Raw genomic sequence first — 23,321 nt, forward strand, 5'->3', positions numbered from 1 at the left:
AAAACGTTTGAAATGTTGAAAGAATTACCAAAATGTGACACAGAGACATGAAGTGAGCAAATGCTGTTGGAAAAATGGTGTCAATAGAATTACTTGATGAAGGGTTGCCAGAAACCTTCAATTTGAAAAAAGAAAAAACCCACAATATCTGCATAGTGCAATAAAGTGAACTGCAATAAAATGTGGGGACTATATTGGGCTCTTTTTGGTGGCATTTTGTGTATAAATATATTAAGTCCATCTCATCTAATGTGTCATTTAAGGCTATTGTTTCTTTATTGATTTTCTGTTTGAATGATCTATCCATTTCTGTAAGTAGGGTGCTAATGTCCCCTAGTATTGTTGTATTGCTGTCAGTGTCTCCTTTTATGTCTGTTAATACTTGCTTTATGTATTTAAGTGCTCCTATATTGAATGCATAGATATTTACAAGTGTTGTATCCCCTTGTTGGATTGATCCCCTTATCATTATGTAATGCTCTTCGTCTCTTGTTACATTCTTTGTTTTAAAGTGTATTTTGTCTTATATAAGTATGCCATCCCAGCTTTCTTTTCATTTCCATTTGCATGGAATATCTTTTTCCATCCCTTCACTTTCATTCTGTGTGTGTCTTTAGATCTAAAGTGAGTCTCTTGTAGGCAGCTTGTATATAGGTCTTGTTTTTTTATCCATTCAGCAACCCTATGTCTTTGCTTGAATCTTTAGCCCATTTACATTTAAAATAATTATTAGTAAGTGTGTACTTATTGCCATTTTATTAATTGCTATTTGGTTGTTTTTGCAGTTCTTCTCTGTTCCTTTCTTCTTCTCTTGCTCTCTTCTCTTATAATTTGATGACTTCCTTGAGTGTTAGTTTTGTATTCCTTTCTCTTTCTCTTTTGACTATCTGTTATAGGTTTTTGGCTTTTGGTTATCACAAGGTTAATATATAACAGTCTATGTATAAAGAAGTCTATTTTAAGTTGATGGTCACTTAAGTTTGAACTCATTCTAAAAGAGCTACATTTTTACACCCTTGCCAACGTTTTATGTTTTTTGATGTCATACTTTATATCTTTTAATTTTGTGTATCACTTTAATTATTTTAGCTATTGATGATTTTACCACTTTTGTCTTTTAGCCTTCTTTCCAGTTTTATAGGTGGTTGATCCTCTACTTTTAATATATATGTGTCTTTACCAGTGAGTTTTTTCTTTCATAATTTTCTTCTTTCTAGTTATGACTTTTTTTCTTTGTAAAAAAGAAACATTTCTTGTAAGGACACTAGTGGTGATGAATTCCTTTAGCTTTGGCTTGTCTGGGAAACTCTTTATCTTTCTTTCAATTCTGAATGATACCTTGATGGGTAGGGTATTCTTGGTTGTAAGTTTTTACCTTTCAGTACTTTGAATATACTGTGCCAGTCCCTTCTGGCCCATAAACTTTCCGCTGAAAAAATCAGCTCATTGTCTTATGGGGGGCTGCCTTATACATAACTAGTTGTTTTTCTCTTGCCACTTTTAAGATTTTATTTATCTTTAACTTTTGACATTTTAATTATAGTTTGTCTTGGTGTGAGTCTCTTTGGGTTCTTCTTTTTGGGACTCTCTGTGCTTCCTGGACTTGGATATCTGTTTCCTTTGCCAGGTTAGGAAAATTTTCAAACATTATTTCTTCAAATAGGTTTTCTGTCCTTTTCTCTCTTCTCCTTCTGGGACCCTTATAATGTGAATGTTAGTATGCTTGATATTGTCGCAGAGGTTGCTAAACTATCCTCATTTTGGGGGGATTCTTCTTCCTTTTGCTGTTTGGATTGTGTGATTTCCACTACCCTGTTTTCCAGATTGCTGATTTGTTCTTCTGCATCCTCTAATCTGCTGTTGATTCCCTCTAGTGTATTTTTCATTTCAGTTATTGCCTTCAGTGTTCTGATTGATTCTTTTTAACATGTTCTATCTCTTTGTTGACATTCTCACTGAGTTCATCTATTCTTCTTTCAAGTTTAGTGAGCATATTTATTACTATTTCTTTGAATTCTTTATCTGGTAAATTGCTTATCTCTGTTTTATTTATTTATTTCCCCCCCTGAGGTTTTGTCTTGTTCTTTTGTTTGCAAGGTATTCCTTTGTCTCTTCATTTTGCCTAACTCTCTCTGTGTTTGTTTCGGTGTATTAGGTATATCAGCTACATTTCCCAGTCTTGAGAGAGAGGTCTTATGTAGGAGGTGTCCTGTGGGGTCCAGTGATGCAAATCACTTTATCTAGGTGCTCCAGGGCTGTCCCCTGTGTAGGCTGTGTGCGCCCTCCTGTTGTGGTTGGGCTGCGATTGCTACAGGTGTGCTGGTGTGCGGGGCTGGTCCCCTGGAGCAAGAGCCGCTTTGGAGGCGCACTGATGCTGTCCAAGGCCACTCACAAGATGGGGTGGGGCTGGTTCCCTGGAGCAGGAACTACTTTTCAGGAGCTCTGTGGCTGGCCAGGGCCACCTCCCAAGGGGGATGAGGTTCAGGCCACTTTGGAGGGACAGCTGGGGCAGTGGGTTGGGAAGTGCTGGTACTCAGGGGTATGCTGGGGCAAAGCACCCAGTGTTAGCTAGGTTGATGGAGAGTGACAGAAATGGTGCCTGCCAGCGTTGGGCCAGGTAGGTGGAAGGAGAGCAAAAAAATGATACCTGCCAGCACTTCCATCCCAAGAGAAAGTTCCATCAGATCCCTGTCCCTCTGGCACATGCTGTAAATCAGTTAATGAATCTCCTTCTTATATGACCCAGTTGCTTTTCAAGCTGCTACTTCTGCACTGGGACTTGGAGCAGGTATGTGCATGAGCTCTTCAAGAGTGGAATCTTGGTTTCCCACAAGCCTTCAAGTCTCCTGAACATAATCCAGATGTTACAGAGGCTAGTCTTCCTGGTGTAGGTCTCCCATGCTGGGGATCCCACTGTGGTGTTCAGACCCCCTCATTCCTTAGGAGGGACCTCCAAAGTTGTGATATCCCTCCTGCTTGTGGGTTGCTGTACTGGGCGTGTGGTTTCTAACTAGACAGCATCTCTGCCCCTCTTACCCTTCTTGATGTGGCCTTTTCTTCATATACTTAGTTGTAGAAAGTCTGTTTTAGTCTTCACATCATTCTCAGAGATAGTTGTTCTATATGTAGTTGTATTTTGGTGCGTCCATGGAGGACATGAGCTCAGGATCTTCCTACCCTACCATCTTGAATCAGATCTCATGGATTTATTTTCTTAAAACATTCATGACAACAGATCTCCATTTGTCTGAGTTTCTCATTAAAATGTTAACTGAGATTTACAGCTTCTGACTCTTGTTAAAATTTTTAGTCAAGGTGAATTAAAGAATTTGTAGATGGGGTTTATAATTATCTTTTTGCTCAGTGGAGTAAAAGTGGAGGAATGATGAATACCACACACTTTATTTACTGGCTGTAATTGTAAATCAGAAATCAATAGAAAGGACTAAATTATGAGTTATACAACCCATATATGCATTGATTTATTTCATTCAGTAATTTTATTTTTTTTATTCAGTCATTTATTTGACAAAAAATTTTAAAGTGTATACATAAGGCTAGTTAGGATAGGATATGTTAAGATTAATAAGACACAATACCCTGTTAAGGAATTTAGGGTCATAACTGTATCTTCAATATTAAGATCATCTTCATTAGAGTTTTCCACATCCAACAATAGAATCTTGGACCCCGTAGGTAATGAAAAGGTTTTCTGATAAAATCTCTTAAAACGTAGAAAGTAGCTTGTATGACTAGACTAGCTGGATGTATGCACCTCATGCAGAGTTTTTGAAACTAACAATGTTACACTAGAGTTCCAGTTAATTTCACAAAGCTACTCTGAATAATGGCCATTAAAAAGTATCATAAAATGTGATATTATTGCCTGTTTTTTTTTATTAATAGACCTTATTGTTAGAAGAGTTTTGGGTGTACAGAAAAATCATGCAGAAGGTAAAGAGAGTTCTCTTGTGCCTTCTCTTCCCTACTGCTCCCCTCCCCCACTGTTTACCCAATTATTAATATATTGCATTAGTGGTTCACATTTGTTATAATCAGTGAACTGATAATTATACATTATTATTAAATAAGGTCCATAGTTTATATTAGGGTTCACTCTGTTGTACAGTTCTATGGCTTTTGACAAATGTATAATGTCAGATATCCACCATTACAGTGTCATACAGAACCATTTCACTACCCTAAAAATCCTATGTTCCACCTATTCCTCACTCTCTCTTTTTTTTTTCCCTCCCTCTGAACCCTAGAAAACGACTGTTCCTTTTACTCTTTATAGTTTTGCCTTTTCTAGGATGTCACAGAATTGGAATCATATACTGTAGCCTTTGTAGACTGGCTTCTTTTACTTAGAAATAGGCGTTTAACATTCCTCCATGTCTTTCCATGGCTTGATTGCTCAATTCTTATCACCAAATAATATTCTACTGTATTGGTCTATCACAGTTCATACATTCCTCTATTGAAGGACATCTTGATTGCTTCCAATTTTTAGCAATTATGAATAAAGCTGCTAAAATATTTGTATGCAGGTTTTTGTGCGGACATAAATTTTCAACTAATTTGGGTAAATATCTAGGAGTGCAATTTCTGAATCATATAGTAAGATTATGTTTAGCTTCGTGAGAAACTGTCAAACTATTTTCCAATGTGGTTGTACCATTTTGCATTCTCGCCAGCCTTGAATGAGAGTTTTTATTACTCCACACCTTCACTGGTATTTGGTGTTGTCGGTGTTACGGATAGTAGCCATTCTAATGTAGTGATCTCATTGTTGTTTTAATTTATAATTTCCTAATGATATTTAATGATGAATATCTTTTCATATGCTTATTTGCTGCCTATATTTTCTTTGATGAACTGTATGTTTAGATCTTTTGCCTACATTTTAATTGGGTTATTTGTTTTCTTATTCTTGGGTTTTAAGAGTTCTTAGTATATTTTGTGTACAAGTTCTTTTCTCAGATATATGATTTGTAAATATTTTCTCGTGGTCTGCGGCTTTTCGTTCTTTAACATTATCTTTTGCAGAGCAGAAATTTTAAATTTTAATGAAGTCAGATTTACCAATGTTTTCTTTCATGAACCATACTCTTGGTGTTGTATCTAAAAAAGTATTCACCAAACCCAAGATCACTTAGATTTTCTACTATATTATCTTCTAGAAGTTTTATAGTATTGCATTTTACATTTAAGTCTATAAAGCATTTTGAGTTAATTTTTGTGTAAAGTGTGTAAAACCTGTCTAGATTTATTTCTTTGCATGTGGGTGTCCAGTGGGTCCAGCACCATTTATTGAAGACTGTCTTGTCTCTATAGAATTGTCTTTGTTCCTTTGTCAAAGACCAGTTCACTATATTTGTGTGGGTCTATTTGAGCTCCTTAGTCTTTTCCATTAATCTATTTGTCTATTCTTTTGCCAACACCACACTGTTTTGATTACTATAACTTTATAGTAAGTCATGTGGTTTTAGTTCTCTTTCTATTCTTCAGCTTTAGTATTGTTCTGGCTATTCTGGGTTTTTGTCTCAACATATAAATTATAGAATCATTTTGTCAATATCCACAAAATAACTTGCTGGGATACTGACTGAGATTTCACTGAATCTACAGATCAAGTTGGGAAGAACTGACATCTCGGCAATATTGAGTCTTCCTATCTTGAATATCGAATATCTTTCCATTTATTAGATCTTTTTTGATTTCTTTTATTAGAGTTTTGTAGTTTTCCTCATCTAGATATTGTACATGTTTTATTGGGTTTATACCTAAGTATTTCTTTTTTTGGGAGGTGCTAATGTAAATGGTGGTGTGTTTCTAATTTCAAATTCCAACTATTCATTGTGGGTATGTAGAAAAGCAATTTATTTTTGTATATTAGCCTTGTATACTGCAACCTTCTAAAATCATTTATTAGTTTCAGTATTTTTTTGTTGCTTCTTTCAGATTTTGTACATAAACAATCATGTTATCTGTGAACAAAAGGCAGTTTGATTTCTTTCTACCCAATCTGTATGCTTTTATTTCTGTTTCTTGTTTTGTTGTATTAGCTAGAACTTTCAATATGATGTTGAGTAGGAGCGGTGAGGGGGGACATGGAAGAAAACATTTCATTATTTCATTAATTTGATAGTGGAATTAGGCAACTTAGTTCCACATTAGATAAGAGTACAAAACTTTTATCAATAGGTAACTAAGCCTCTTGCAAAAAATTTGCAGAGAAAACCAATTTAAATTCTCCCTGTAAACTGTGATTTCTGACTGATATAGTAGATCAAAATGAGATTTTTCTCTTCTACTTAAGTAAATGTCCACAAAGCATGTAAATCAATTGAATAGGAGACCCCTCTTGTATCAAGTGCAAGGCATCCAGAGGAACAGAAGTATCTATAAATACATACATACACACACACCCCACACTAGGGAACATATAAAACATGTAAAATGTTTTCCTGTATCTTAATTCAGTTCAGTAATAACAGCTACTTTAAAAAATCAGAAATTTAGTAAATATAAGGGAGAGATATAGGAGTAGGAAAAGAGACAAATGATAGGGAAAAGAAAGAAATATTTTTTAGCATGGTCGTGAACTACCTGGATCTTCTGCTGTATTAAGATTTTTTAAATGAAAAACAAAAGAGATAAGGAAGAATAGAAACAGAAAGGATGGCATACACACATGTTCACAGGACAAATGCAGATATATGTTTATTTGATCCTGGGGTTGTAATCATGAGCTAGACACAATTTAGTGGGAGAGACGATTACAGTGACACACACAATCACCGCATGGCAGGTACACATACAGAACAACAGAGCAACAGAGGGAAAGGATAATAAACACCTGGAAGATAGCACACACACACACACACACACACACACACACACACACACCCCACACACACAGTGAAGCTGCATATAAAAGACAGATGCACACATCTAGGGGAGAGACAACATAACTCATACTTCACGGACACATTTTACCTGGAAGTTGCTGTTACAATTTTGTTATATAGATGGTTTGGATTCTAAGTTCATTTGGAACCATAGATGATCTTGAAATCTTGATTTTTTTGGCAAAGTACAAATTAAGCCCTCTGAAGAAAGCTAAGTTTAAAGGGGAAAAAAAAGGACATTTTAGATGGAGTAATATCCCCATCTTGTGGTGTTTCAGAATATTGACTCTGCTTTTTAATGGCATTTTGAGTTTACATAATTCTAGGTAAACTATAGCTAACTTGATTATTCTTGGGAACAGGGGAGAGTAATTACAGAGGAAATTGAATCTACAGTTTCTCAACCTATTAAAATTTTCATCAAAGTTAAACTATTTTAATGGAAGAGTTAAACTAGTAAACAGTAGGTGCTAATTATTTAACAGGGTTCAGTGTTTGCTTTAACTTTACTGGGCTCAGAGCAAGAACCAAGAGGTGATCCACATTTGAATTTACCTTTTCTTAAATTTATTGCCTAGAGGTTTCATTTTTTAATATTACAAGATCTCTTGTTGTTTTCTTGCACTTTATGACATAATAAAAAGTGAGAACCACTACCACCACCATCAACAGTGTTTACTTTGCTGCATGCCCTTCCCTCAGGTTGGGACCCTTCTGGTTACCTGTAATATGGGATGAAGGCTTTGAAAACTCATGCTTAGGAATGTAAGTGTATTCTCTATTCTGTATTACTTGACATTTTTATTGTTGACTTTGTCCTTTGACATATGAGGTTTTATTTTTTTAAAATTAATCCATGATTTAGTAGCATTCACCAAAATGACTGATGTGCCAAAACTGTGTAACTAGGAATATAAAAGTAGGGAAGGTGAGATACAGCCCCTACCCATTAGATGCTTATAGTCTAGTTGGGGACATAAACATACACACAAGAATCACACTGAAAAATAAGGTGATGTCGAGGGGGATCAAAATGGTGGAGTAAAAGGGGAGGACATGGAGCTCACCTCCTCCCATAAACACATCAATAATACATCTACATGTGGAGCAATCTATGGAAAACTAACTGCAAACTGGCAGAAGAACTCCTATACAACCAAGGCTACAAGAAAGATTCTCACATAATCAGGTAGGATGAAAAAAAAAATTGGGTTGGGACTTGTGCCCCTGGGAGGGGACTAAGAAGAAAAAGAAGGCTGTACAGGGGCAGACATTTGCCCTGGGGAGTGAGTGGGTTGAGCCACAGACTGGGTGTCCCAGTTTTGGGGTCCTTTGCAGAGGAGACAAGACACCCTTGGCTGCTTGGAGATCTGCTGAAACAAATAGAAAGGCTGGAGAAACTTAGACTCCACTCACAAGCATGCACGGGTGCTGGCTTTCCCCTAGACAGGGTGCAGAGAGGTCTGCCTTAGCTGCTGTCACCTTGGCACACTCCCAAATCTGAGGTGAGTGAATACTCCGGCCCTGCTCAATCCACGGCACAGCTTGGCACCAGATCTAGGGTGGCTAGCACATGGGAAAAGACTCAAACTAGGGATGCAGAGGCAGCCTGTGGGCCTGGGAGGAGGTCCAGGTGGGGCAGTGGTGGCCACTGTTGGTCCTTACTCAAACAGCGCCCCAGAAGCAGCCCACTTCTGACAGCAGCACAGCCACTTCAATTCCTGCAACTACCCTGAACCCCAATCCCAGCCCACTGAAAGCTCCAGTCCATCCACTCACACCACAACATTGTACTAGATATGGGATGACCACATCGGGGAAAAGATGAAACCTTGGGCTGTGTCTGAGAGGAGTCATAGACACCTACACAGGCAGCACGTTGAAGCTCTGTAAGCACACGAGCCTCAATTACTTAAGCACTCCCCTTCTGTGGGGCAAAGGCCCCAGTGCAGGGAGAAGGAAAATCACACTCTTAAGGGGAAAAGAGCCTGCTTGAGTCCAAACTTCAGGGCTTCTGCTCCAGCAACTTGGGAGCAGACCCCACCCCTGACAGGGCCACTGAGCAGAAAGGAAGTCCCACCTCACACTCTGTGCAGGCTTTAGCTCCTACAACACCAGCCACACCCTCTATCAAGGTGATAGTGGCCAATACACCATAAGGAAAGAGGTGGCTGGCATTCACATCAAATCCAGCCCTTGCACTGAAGACATTTGGCATTCACAGTCTATATAGGGATGCTCCCACATAACACCCCTTCAAGACCACAATAGATATCTGTTTCACCTGAATTCATAGAGAAAGAGAAAGTGAAAATGAAAAGGCAGAGGAACTACTCCCAATTGAAAGAGCAAGAGAAAACCCCTGAAAAAATAATGAAACAGAGATAGTTTATCAGACATGGAGTTCAAAGAGTTGGTAATAAAAATGCTAACTGAAGAGGGAAGACAGCAGAGCAAGAAGAGCTACAATCCTGCAGCCTGTAGAACAGAAACCACAAGCACAGAAAGTTAGACAAAATGAAACAACAGAGGAACATGTCCCAGATGAAGGAACGAGATAAAACCCCAGAAAAACAACTAAATAAAGTGGAGATAGGCAACCTTCCAGAAAAAGAATTCAGAATAATGATAGTGAAGATGATCCAGGATCTCGGAAAAAGAATGGAGTCAAGGACTGAGAAGATGCAAGCAATGTTTAACAAAGATGTAGAAGAACTAAAGAACAAACAGGTGAACAATACAATAACTGAAATGGAAAATACACTAGAAGGCATCAATAGCAGAATAACAGATAAGTGAGGCAGAAGAATGGATAAGTGACCTGGAAGAGAGTATGGTGGAAATCACTGCCATGGAACAGAATAAAGAAAAATTTTGAAAAGAAATGAAGACAGTCTAAGAAACCTGTGGGACAACATTAAATGCACCAACATTTGCATTATAGGGGTCCCAGAAGGAGAGGAGAGAGAGAAAGGACATGAGAAAATACTTGAAGAGATAATTACTGAAAGCTTCCCTGACATGGGAAAGTACAGGAGAGTCCCAGGGAGGATAAACCCAAGGAGGAACATGCTGAGACACTTACTAATCAAATTGACAAAAATTAAAGACAAAGAAAAAATATTAAAAGCAACAAGGGAAAAACAACAAATAACATATAAAGGAATCCCCATAAGGTTATCAGCTGACTTCTCAGCAGAAACTCTGCAGACCAGAAGGGACTGGCATGATATATTTAAAGTAATGAAAGGGGAGAACCTACAATCAATAATACTCTACCAGCAAGGCTCTCATTCAGATATGATGGAGAAATCAAAAGATTTACAGACAAGCAAAAGCTAAAAGAATTCAGCACCACCAGACCAGCTTTGCAAAAATTATTAAAGGAACTTCTCTAGGTGGGAAAGAGACCAGCAACTTAAAACAAACTTGTACATATATAGACTGCTATATCAAAACCTCTTGAGAATAGCAAACCCCAAAACTACAATAGTTACCACAAAAAAGAAAAAGCAACCCAAACACAATGCTAAAGATGGTCATCAAACTACAAGAAAAGAGAACAAGAGAGGAAGGGAAGAAAAAAGACCTATAAAACAAACTCAAAACAATTAAGAAAATGGCAATAGGAACATACATATTGATAATTACCTTAAATGTAAATGGATTAAATGCTCCAACCAAAAGATGTAGACTGGCTGAATGATACAAAAACAAGACTCATCTATATGCTGTCTACAAAAGAGCCACTTCAGACCTAGGGACACATACAGACTGAAGGTGAGGGAATGGAAAAAGGCATTCCATGCAAATGGACATCAAAAGAAAGCTGGAGTAGCAATACTCATATCAGACAAAATAGACCTTAAAGACTGTTATAAGAGACAAAGAAGGACACTACATAATGATCAAGGGATCAATCCAAGAAGAAGATATAACAATTGTAAATATGTATGCACACAACATAGGAACACCTCAATATATTAGGCAAATACTAACAGCCATAAAGGGAGAAGTCAACAGTAACACAATAATAGTGGGGAACTTTAACACCCCACTTTCATCGATGGACAGATCATCCAGATAGAAAATCAATAAGGAAAAACTGGCCTTAAATGACACATTAGACCAAATGGACTTAACTGATATTTATACAGCATTCCATCCAAAAGCAGCAAAATACACATTCCTTTCATGTGCACATGGAACATTTTCCAGGATTGACCAAATGCTGGGCCATAAAGTGAGACTCAGAAAATTTAAGAAAATTGAAATCATATCTAGCATCTTTTCCTACCACAATGCTACGAGATTAGAAATAAACTATAAGAAAAAAACAATAAAAAACACAAACACATGGAGGCTAAACAACATGCTCCTAAACAACCAATGGATCATTGAAGAAATCAAAGAGGAAATAAAAAATACCTAGAGACAAATGAAAGCAAAAGTACAAAGATCCAAAACGTATGGGATGCAGCAAAAGCAGTTCTAAGAGGGAAGTTTATAGCAATACAATCTTACCTCAGGAAACAAGAAACACCTCAAATAAACAACCTAAACTTACACCTAAAGCAACTAGAGAAAGAAGAACAAACAAAACCTAAAGTTAGTAGAAGGAAAGAAATCATAAAGATCAGAGCAGATATAAATGAAATAGAGATGAAGAAAACAATAGCAAAGCTCAATGAAACTAAAAACCAGTTCTTTGAAATGGTAAACAAAATTGATAAACCTTTAGCCAGACTCATGAAGAAAAAAAGGGAGAGAACTCAAATCAATAAAATTAGAAATGAAAAAGGGGAAGTTACAACTGACACTGCAGAAATACAAAGGATCATAAAAGACTACTACTAATAACTGTATGCCAGTAAGATGGACAACCTGGAAGAAATGGGAAAATTTTTAGAAAGGTACAGTCTCTCAAGACTGAACCAGGAAGAAATAGAAAATATGAACAGACAAATCATAAGTACTGAAATTGAAACTGTGATTAAAAACTGCCAACAAACGAAAGTCCAGGAGCAGATGCCTTTACAGATGAATTCTATCAAACATTTACGGAAGAGTTAACAACTACCTTTCTGAAACTGTTGCAAAAAATTGTAGAGGAAGGAAAACTCCCAAACTCATTCTATGAGGCCACCATCACCCTGATACCCAAACCAGACAAAGATACTACAATAAAGAAAATTACAGGCCAATATCACTGATGAACATAGATGCAAAAGTCCTCAACAAAACACGAGCAATCTGAATCCAACAGCACATTAAAAGGATCATACACCATGATCAAGTGGGATTTATCCCAGGGATGCAAGGATTTTTCAATATCTGCAAATCAATTAGTGTAATAAACCACATCAACAAACTGAAGAATAAAAACCATATGACCATCTCAATAGATGCAGAAAAAGATTCTGACAAAATTCGACATCCAATTATGATAAGAAATCTCCAGAAAGTGGGCATAGAGGGAACATACCTCAACATAATAAAGGTATGATCATATATTACAAACCTACAGGTAACATCATACTCAATGGTGAAAATCTGAAACCATTTCTTCTAAGGTCAGGAAGAAACAAGGATGTCCACTCTCGCCACTTTTATTCAACATAGTTTTGGAAGTCCTAGCTGTGGCAATCAGAGAAGAAAAAGAAATAAAAGGAATCCAAATTGGAAAAAAGGAAGTCAAACTGTCATTGTTTGCAGATGACATGATACTTTACATAGAAAACCCTAAAGACACTACCAGAAAACTACTAAAGCCTATCAATGAATTTGGTAATTTGGTTGCAGGTTACAAAATTAATACACAGAAACCTGTTGCATTTCTATACACTAAAAATGAAAGACCAGAAAGAGAAATTCAAGAGACAATTCCATTTACCACCACAGCAAAAAGAATAAAATACTTAGGAATAAACATACCTAAGGAGACAAAAGATCTGTGCTCTGAAAACTATAAGACGCTGATGAAAGAAATTGAAAACAACAAAAACAGATGGAAAGATGTACCATGTTCTTGGATTGGAAGAATCAAAATTGTCAAAATGACTATATTACCCAAGGCAATCTACAGATTCAGAGCAATCTCTATCAAATTACCAATGACAATTTTCACAGAACTAGAACAAAAAGTCTTAAAATGTGGAGACACAAAAGACACTGAATAACAAAAGCAATCTTGAGAAAGAAAAATGGAGCTGGAAGAATCAGACTCCCTGACTTCAGACTATACTACAAAGCTACAGTAATCAAGACATTATGGTACTGGCACAAAAACAGAAATATAGATCAATGGAACAGGATAGAAAGCCCAGAAATAAAACCACACACCTATGGTCTATTAATCTGTGACAAAGGAGGCAAGATTATACAATGGAGGAAAGACAGTCTCCTCATTAAATGGTGCTGGGAAAACTGGACAGCTACATGCAAAAAAAAAAAAATTAGAACATTTTTAGAACATTCTTTAACACCATACACAAAAATAAACTCAAAATAGATTAGAGACCTAAATGTGAGACCAGACACTAAAATTCTTAGAGGAAAACATAAGCAGAACACTCTCTGACATAAATTGCAGCAATATCCTTTTTGATCCATCTCCCAGAGTAATGGAAATAAAAACAAAAATAAACAAATGGGACCTAATTAAACTCAAAAGCTTTTGCACAGCAAAGGAAACCATAAACAAGACGAAAGGACAACACACAGAATGGGAGAAAATATTTGCAAATGATGTGACCAACAAGGGATTAGTCTCCAAAATTTACAAATAGCTCATGTCACTTAATATCATCAAAACAAACAACCAAGGCAAAAAATGGGCAGAAGACCTAAATAGACATTTTTCCAAAGAAGACATACAGATGGCCAAGAGGCACATGAAAAGATGTTCAACATCGCTGTTTATTAGAAAAATGCAAATCAAAACTAAGAGATATCACCTCACACCAGTCAGAATGGCTGTCATCAAAAAATCTACAAACAATAAATGCTGGAGAAGGTGTGGAGAAAAGGGAATCCTCCTAAACTGTTGGTGGGAATGTAAATTGGTACAGCCACTGTGGAGAACATTATGGAAGTTCCTTAAAAAAATAAAAATAGAGCTACCATATGATCCTGCCTTCCTATTCCTGGGAATATATCTGGAGAAAAACATGGTCTGAAAGGATACATGCACCCCAATATTCATTGCAGCACTGTTTACAATAGGCAAGCATGGAAGAAGCCTAAATGTCCATGGACAGAGGAATGGGTAAAGAGGATGTGTTACATATATACAATGGAATATTACCCAGCCATTAAAAAGAACGAAATAATGCCATTTGCAGCAACATTATGGACCTAGAGATTGTCATACTGAGTGAAGTAAGTCAGACAGAGAAAGAGAAATACCATATGATATCACTTATATGTGGAATCTAAAAAAAAGATACAAATGAACTTATTTACCAAACAGAAACAGACTCACAGACTTAGAGAATGAACTTATTGTTACCAGGGGGGAAGGGTGGGGGGGAGGGATAGTTAGGGAGTTTGGGATTGACATGTAGACACTGCTATATTTAAAATGGATAACCAACAAGGAGCTACTGTATAGCACAGGGAACTCTGCTCAATATTATGTAACAACCTAAATGGGAAAAGAATTTGAAAAAGAATAGATACATGTATATGTATAACTGAATCACTTTGCTGTACACCTGAAACTAACACAACATTGTTAATCAACTATACTCCAATACAAAATAAAAAGTTAAAAAATGCTAACTGAATTAAGAAAGAGAATTGATCTAAGCAAAGACTATTTTAACAAGGTACTAGAAACTATAAAGAAGACCCAACCAAAAATATATAGTTCAATTTTTGAGAACAAAAGCACTCCAGAAGAAGCAAATAGCTGACTAAATGACACAGAAGAATGCATAAGTGATCTGGAAGACAGAATAATGGAAATCACCCAGTCAGAACAACAGATAGAAAGACAAATGAAAAAAAATGAAAGCAATGTACAAGATCTATGGGATAATATAAAATGTGCCAATTTACATATTGTAGGGGTTCCTGAAGGAGAAGAGACAGAGAATGAGATTGAAAATGTGTTTGAAGAAATTATGGCTGAAAACTTCCTAAACCTATAGAAGGAAACAGATATCCAGGTACAGGAAACACAGGGGGTCCCAAACAAGGTGAACCTAAATGGACCCACACCAAGACACATCATAATTAAAATGGCAAAAGTTAAAGAGACACTGCTAAAGACAACAATTGAAAAACAAAGAGTCATATACAAGGGAACCCCCATAATGCTATCAGCTGATTTATCTGAAGAAACTTTGCAGTCAAGAAGGGAGTGGCATGATATATTCAAAGTGCTAAAAGGGAAAAACTTGCAAAATAGGATACTCTACCCAGCAAGATTATCATTTCAAATAGAAGGAGAGAGAAAGAATTTCTCAGACAAGCAAAAACTAAAAGACTCCAGCAACACTAAACCTATCCTAAAAGAAATTTTGAAGGGTCTTCTTTAAATGGAAAAGAAGTAATGGTTGAAGATCACTTAAATAAGCCAATACATAGATTAAAAAACAAAACAATTGTAAAAGCAACTATAACTACAATAAACAGTAAAGGGATAAGCATGAAAATGTAAAATATGACGTCAAAAACACAAAATGTGGGGAAGGGGAATAAAAAATGTAGAGCTTTTTCAATGTGTTTGAACTTAAAGAAGTTTATCAGTTTAAAGAAGTAGATAAAATTATGGGTCAACATATATGAAACCCTTGGTAACTACAAATCAAAAACCTACAATAGATACACAAAAGTAAAAAAGAAAGGAACTCAAGCACACTACAAAAGAAAATCTTCAAACCATAATGGGAAAAACAAAAAGAAGAAGAAATGAAGAAAGAAGAACTACAAAAACCAAGGAAGAACAAGGAACAAAATAGCAATAAGTACATACCTATCAATAATTGCTGTAAGTGTCAATGGTCTAAATGCTCTGCTCAAAAGACTTAGAGTGGATGATTGGATAAAAAATAAGACCCATCTATATGCTGCCTACAAGAGACTCACTTCAGAGCTAAAGACATACAAAGACTGAATTTAAGGGATGGAAAAAGATATCAAAATCACTAATCATCAGGGAAATGAAAATCAAAACAACAATAAGATATCACCTCACACCTGTTAGAATGGCTATTGTAAAAAAAAACAACAAATAATTAATGTTGGCAAGGATGTGGAGAAAAGGGAGACCTCATGCACTACTGGTGGGAATATAAATTGGTGCAGCCACTATGGAAAACAGTACGGAGTTTCCTTAAAAAAACAGAAAATAGAACTACCACATGATCCAGCAATTCCACTTCTGGATATATACCTGAAAAAAATGAAAACACTAATTTGAAAAGATACATGTTCCCCAATGTTCATAGCAGCATGATTTACAATAACCAAGGCCCCATCAACAGATGATTGGATTAAGAAGATGTTTTATATATATATATATATATAGTGGAATATTACTCAGCCATTAAAAAGAATGAAATACTGTTATTTGCAGCAACGTGGATGGATCTAAAGAATATTATGCTTAGCGAAAAACATCAGACAGAGAAAGACAAATACTATATGACATCACTTATATGTAGAAACTAAAAAACAATAAAAATGATTGTATATGCAAAACAGAAGCAGACACACAGATATAGAGAACAAACTTGTGGTTACCAAAGGGGAGAGGCAAGGGAGAGGGACAAATTAGGGGTATGGGATTAACAGATATAAATTACTATATATATCCATTTTATATAAATGGATAAGGAACAAAGGTATACTGTGTAGCACAGGGAATTATGTTTTAATAGCCTATAATGGAATATAATCTGCAAAAATACTGAATCACTATGCTGTACACCTGAAACTATCACAACATTGTAAATCAACTACATTTCAGTTAAGAAAAAGAGGAATGAACCATATCATGAATGCTAATGAATGATTTTAAGCAAGAATGTAACATGATAAGATTATTTTTTAAAAAAATTAATCAGAATTTCTTTAAAGTTTTTTTTTTTAATTAATGAAACAGTTTTGGAGGAGGTATTGGAGTGAGGCAAGAATGAAGGCAGTTTCATTGGTTAGCAGAAAGTTGTTTATTCTAGGAAATAAGCAATGAGAATTTGAATGAAGACAGTGGTAGTAGAAATAGAGAGAATGAGAGAGATTTTAAAAGTTAAAGATGTTCACACAAAAACCCTGCACACAGATATTTGTAACAGCTTAATCATAACTGCCTAAACTTGGAAATGACCAAGATGTTCTTTAGTAGGTGAATGGATAAATAAACTGTGGTACATCCAGACAATGGAATATTATTCAGTGCTAGAAAGAAGTGAGCTTTTCCAATCATGAAAAGACAGAGAGGAAATTTAAATGTGTATTACTAAATAAAAGAAGACAATCTGAAAAGGCTACATATTGTCTGAATTCAGCTATATGACATTCTGGAAAAGAGAAAACTATGGACACAGTAAAAAGATCAGTGGTTGCCAGGGGTTGGGGACAAGGGAGGAAGGGATGAATAAGCAGAGCATAGAGGAATTTTAGGGCAGTGAGACTACTCTATATGATACTATAATGGTAGATACATGTCATTATACATTTGTCTAAACTTATAGAATGTACAACACCAGGAGTGAACCCTAATGTAAATTGTGGACTCTGGGTGATAATGGTGTGTCAATGTCGGTTTATCAGTTGTAATAAATACACCACTCTGGCGGGGGATGTTGATAATGGGGGAGGCTGTGTATATGTGGGACAGGAGTATATGGGAAATCTCTGTGTCTTCCTCTCAATTTTGTTTTGAACCTAAAACTGCTCTTAAAAAAAGTGTATTAACAAAAAAGTTAAGGAGGTAGGGAAAATAAAGGTAATGTATGCTTTATTTTGAAATGCCATGTCACATTTTGCAGCCCTTTCCCTCTATTTTTCACCTGGCTCATTCATTTTTTTTCTGATAACTCTTGGAGAAATGATTTACTGGGCACTTACTATTTTCAGAATACTGTACTAGGTGCCATGAAATATACAAGTAAAATGTGTAGGAAAAAAATTCAAGGCCATCATAGTTTTGTCGGGGTGACTAACAAACACACGTGTGTTAGAGACTCTAAATGCCTACAGTTATACCTGAAGCTGAAGCTTTGAATGGAAAGAATGAGAGGGCTTTTTTTGGTCTTTTCAGGTTCCTTATTCATATTTTGAATATATTTTTAATATATAATGATAAGATAAAGAATAATCAGAAATTCTAGAAGAAAAAAAATCCATAACACCACTTCATTAACCCAAGTATTTAGTATTTTGATATACAATAGTCTTTTTTCCCAACTGAATGTTTAGAATCCTTAAAAACCATTGTGTAGGAGAATTTGCAGCTGAACAGCATAAGGTCATGTGTGGAAATTAAGACAGATGACCAAAGTCTTTACTCTTTTTCTTTTTTAATCTCATTAGAAAATACTTAGGAATAAATCTGACAAAAATTTTCAGTTCTCTCTTGAAGAGAACTACAAGATAGGCAGAGAAACGTAAAAAAGCCCTGCAAAATCATAATATTATAAAGAAGTAAATCCTTCTCAGATTAATCTACAAATAGAATGCAATTCCCATTGAAATCCCAACTTTCCAAATTGGCTCTAAAGTTAATTTTAATAAATAAATATTAGAGAAGAGCTAAACTTTTTATTTAAAAAAAAAAAGGATATGGGTAAAGACAAACTATACAATTGAAATAAAATTACCTGATGTTGTCAGAGGAGGAGGAAGACAGATCAATGAAACTAAAAAATCCAGAAACAGAGCAAGTTATGTATAAAAATTTAATACACGATGAGAGTAATATTTTAAATCAGTGAGGGAAAATGAATTAGACAAACACTGGTTTTGTAACAATTTTATTAAAAATTTAGATTCTTACCTCATTCCATGAATCATACAGTTTTCAGATCAATCTAAGTTTTAGCTATTAAAAATTGAAATAATAGAGAATAAAATTACTGGAAGAAAATAAATGAATAGTTACATCATCATCGAGAGGTAGACTTGTCTAAGTGTGACCTCAAAAATAGAAGCCAGTAAGCAAAGTTTGGTTGATTTTCTTACATAATTATTAATATTGGTTGAATCCGTAAATGTAAAAAAACTGTGAACTTTTTGGAAAGAAAAATGAATGGTGAAAAATTGAAACATATATAGGAAGCCATCTTATTTTTAATGTTTTCCATATAAAGAGATCTTACAAATCTACAAGAAAATGATACATACATGAACACAGGAAAGGGAAACTCTAATTTAGAAAAAAAAATCAAATAAAAGAAAATGGCCTAAAGATATCACCAGGCAATTCATAAGTTAAACTATTGGTCTACATCAGAAAAAGTTCAACTTGCAAATAGTCAGATAGAACATTATATGAAAATATATAAAATGATGTTAAAAAAAATGAGATTCCATATTTTTATGTATCAAATTATAAAAGATTAGAAATTAAGTAATATTCTTTATTGGCAAGGGTGCTGAAATAAGAGGGTAAATTGGATGAAACTTTCTTGAAGGCATTTTATCAATATACCTGATTTTTAATTAGATATTTGCATAACTTCCAATCCAGTAATTCTGGTTTTAGGAATTTATCCCAAGGAAAGAATCATGGATATGGGCTAAAGTTATGTTACAAAGATACTGTTTATAACAAGAGAAAATAGCAACTTGCTTAACAATATGTGTCTGGTTATGTAAATTAACATTGATATACTATATAACCATTAAGTGACCTTGTAGAAGACCATTTATTGGCATGGGAAAAAATTTATTTTGTCATGAGAAAATGAATCACAATGGTTTATATTTCTTGTTCCCACTTCTGTGTTTAAAAATGCATATATCCCCTAAAATGGCAGGGGGAAGGTTTATAAAATAAGTAGTCTATAGTAATATTTATGTGGTGGCCTTCATGATAATGCCTTTTTCTCTTTGCACGGATATATTTTCAAAAAGTTTTTACAATACACATTCATTAATTTTGTAACAAAAAAGAAAAATCATGAAATTATTTTTGAAAAGTGTTCTTATAAGAAACACATAAAATTGGATGAGTGATTCAGGGTTAAGAATCCTGATGTATCTGTAAGAGCATTCCTGAGCCAAGGCCAAAAAAAGACTGAAAATGCTTGGCAGAAAGACTCAGCAGTTACTGAGAGAAAAGACACTGGTTTCTGGTGCAAGTTGTGGACAGGCAGGCAGAAGTCAATTTCTGCTCTCATTATCTGAGAGCTGAACTCTCACACCAGGCTCTGTGCTTGGGAAAAGCTTCCTGTTTGCAGATACTGTTATGAGTAAGAAGAATATATCATGTCCTGAGCTTCAGCAGAAGTGGAGTTTGTTCTATGATCTTTAAAATATTGTAGGGAATAACAGTAGCTGAAAAAGAGCTGTCATGTCAGGGTTGTAGACCAGTTATCTCTTACAAGAGACTCTGATCTGGATTCATGTTTGCTGCAGAATGTTCTGTCTTCTGGAAAAGCCACCTTGTATGTGTACAAATACAAGAGAACATAATGAGAAAATAGAAATGCTTGAGAAATGGCAAAATAAACTGTTCTAAGGATTAAATTACTCTTTAGGACAATGCAAAACATTGTCTTTATATTGCAGGTAGAATTCTTTGTATATTATGTTTCTTTTGGAGAAATATTTCTTCTCTAAATGCATATTTAATTTGCAATGTGCCTTCATTTTGTGTGGACATATGTGAGCAGGGGTGTAGATGTGCTTATTTTTATTTATTCATGTGTTTATTTATTTGTATGTTTGTTTGTATTTGAACAATATTTTAGAGATGTCAGGTATTTAGGCCAAAATACAAAAATACTGCAGGGATGAATGCAGGTGAGGAAGGACCATAAAACAGAACTAAACTAATTTATAGATGATCAATCATGACTGAACTATTAAAATACTACACATGATGGAGAAATGTTAAAAATGGAAAGCATTGTCCTTTTTTTTACTGTTTGGGAAAGTAATGTTTAAGGAAATAATCTTTTGCTTCTGTATGTATGTTACTTGAGCTGCAGTGGGATGTAGTTGTGGTGAGATTGCCCCATGGGGTCATCGCTGGACCTACTACTATGGGCACCAAGTGGCATTTGTCCTGAAGGAGATGGATTTTCCTACTGCAAATTCTCTGGAATACGAAATGAAGATGAAGAGGTAGGCCTCATTGTTGGTTAAAGAAGGAGCTCCTACCTTTATGAGTGTCCTCTTGAACCTAGTCTAGATATTCTTGTGGGCACTTCCAATGGTGGTTGGAAGTTTTCTTTGCTACAAGAAGTCAGCCTAGGAGCTACACATGGAGGCTCCCTGCAAAAGCCCCATAAGAATAATACAGGAAGCCTGGATTCATGTAAACTAGCCAAAGGTAAGGTGATTTTTTTATTTTAAACGTTATAAATTCCCTTTACTTACTCCTGTCTTCAGGAAAGTTCAGATGCAGAACCTGGCTTGGGTTCTGTTAAAGAGAATTAATCATATCTGTATGCATGTTTATAAAGGAATGAAGACAACAGTGACTCTACTTGAATCTCTCCTCCAGAAAAATCTGATTTAATTGGCCTGGAGCACCAGAATTTTTTAAAGTACTTCAGGTGACTCTAATGTACAGCCAACTTGAGAACTGCTTCTTTAGAGGCTAGTGTGGGAGCGGGGGCAGCAGCAGTGTTACTGAACCAGGTTCATTTATCAACGCACAGCAAGCCAAACACAGAGACGCCAAGGTTTACAGCTGAGGAAGAGTTTACTCACGAGACAGCCAAGCACGGAAAAGGGACGACAATTCTCAGATCTTCCCCCCCGAAACTGAGGGGGTTGGGATATTATGGGATAAGCAAGGTGATCTTAGGCTTCAGGAAAGGTGATTGGAGGCAGGGAAGTGGTAAGGTAATTGGTGTTTTGAGCAGGTGCATCTGGATGACATGTTCTCGTGTGTTCAAAATGGAGGTGCTTACATGAACTGAGAGTGGAGTTTTCCAGTCCTAGGAGGTCAACAGGCCATTCATCAGACACCTGCAAGTCCCAGTTTTAGGGTTGGTGGTCCCAAATGGCTGTAGCTTACTCACACTGGGCAGAAGCTGACTCCAAGTTCCTGTAAAACAACTGGTCTGCATGAAGCTGGGAAGGCAGTTTGCAAGCAAGGGAGTTTTACCAGGCTGTTCCCTTATCTGTTGACTGTAAGACAAGTTCAAGAATTTTTGTTACTTATCGGCTCCTGTTAATTGTGTGGAGCATGGTTTCAGCAGCAGCTCTGAGATGATTCAGTAGTTACCTCACTGTTGGCAGCAGAGCCCTGAGTCCAGGGAATCCATGGTTAGAAGGATAATAGCAGTCCAGACTTACACAAGAGCAAAAGCCAGGCATTGACAGGAGTCTGCAAATGCTGTGCTTCTTGGTGTAGGGCATTTCAAGGAGAGGGGACCTGAGATTTTGCTACTATGCAAGTAATGGCTATTGTGGTCTTGGCCTTTCAGGTTATGTAATAGGCAAGAACAAATCTGACTCCATATTGGATCCGTTTCTTTTACTTTAACCTTTGCATTGTATTGCTTTTGCTACAAGTTAATCACTGTAAAGAGATATTGCCTATAGCTTAAAGTCTACATAATGGCCCATCTCTGGGGACCCTGCCTCCCATGCCTGAGGTTAAGCTAAAATACCTTTGTTTAGCTCACAGGAAACATCCTGACCAGGCCCATCTGTGAATGGCTGCAGGAAAGAAGAAATTAACATATCTCTTCAGGAGTCTGGATGGAACCAGGAAATATTTGCAACAACTTATCCCCTTTTTTACTTTATCTCCTCACCTCCCCTTCATTGTTCTATTAAAGAAACTAGCGTCCAAAACCCAGGCGAAATTGTTCTTCGGGACACTAGTCCCCCATCTTTTTGGTCTGCTGGCTTTCTGAATAAAGTTGCTATACCTTGCCCCAACAGCTCATTTCTCGATTTATTGGCATGCTGTGCAGTGAGCAGTATGAGCTTGGACTTGGTAACAGTTACACAACAATTCCTATGAAGAATAACCTTCAGATGGAAATATTTAAGTTCAGGGAGTTTGAAGTCACATATCAGAAGTATTTATAACTATATTTGATAGCTATTAAAGATATTTCCCATATTTGTAATGTATGAATAAGAAAGATACAAAAGTCTGAGAACATTTCCAGATAAAAGGATAGTAAAGAGATGTCACAATGAAACATTATATGAGCTAATGGACTGAAAAACAAATTGCTATAAAGGCTATCATTGGGACAATTGGTGAGA

This window comes from Balaenoptera acutorostrata, chromosome 9, assembly GCF_949987535.1.
Source record: "Balaenoptera acutorostrata chromosome 9, mBalAcu1.1, whole genome shotgun sequence".
NCBI lineage: Eukaryota > Metazoa > Chordata > Mammalia > Artiodactyla > Balaenopteridae > Balaenoptera > Balaenoptera acutorostrata.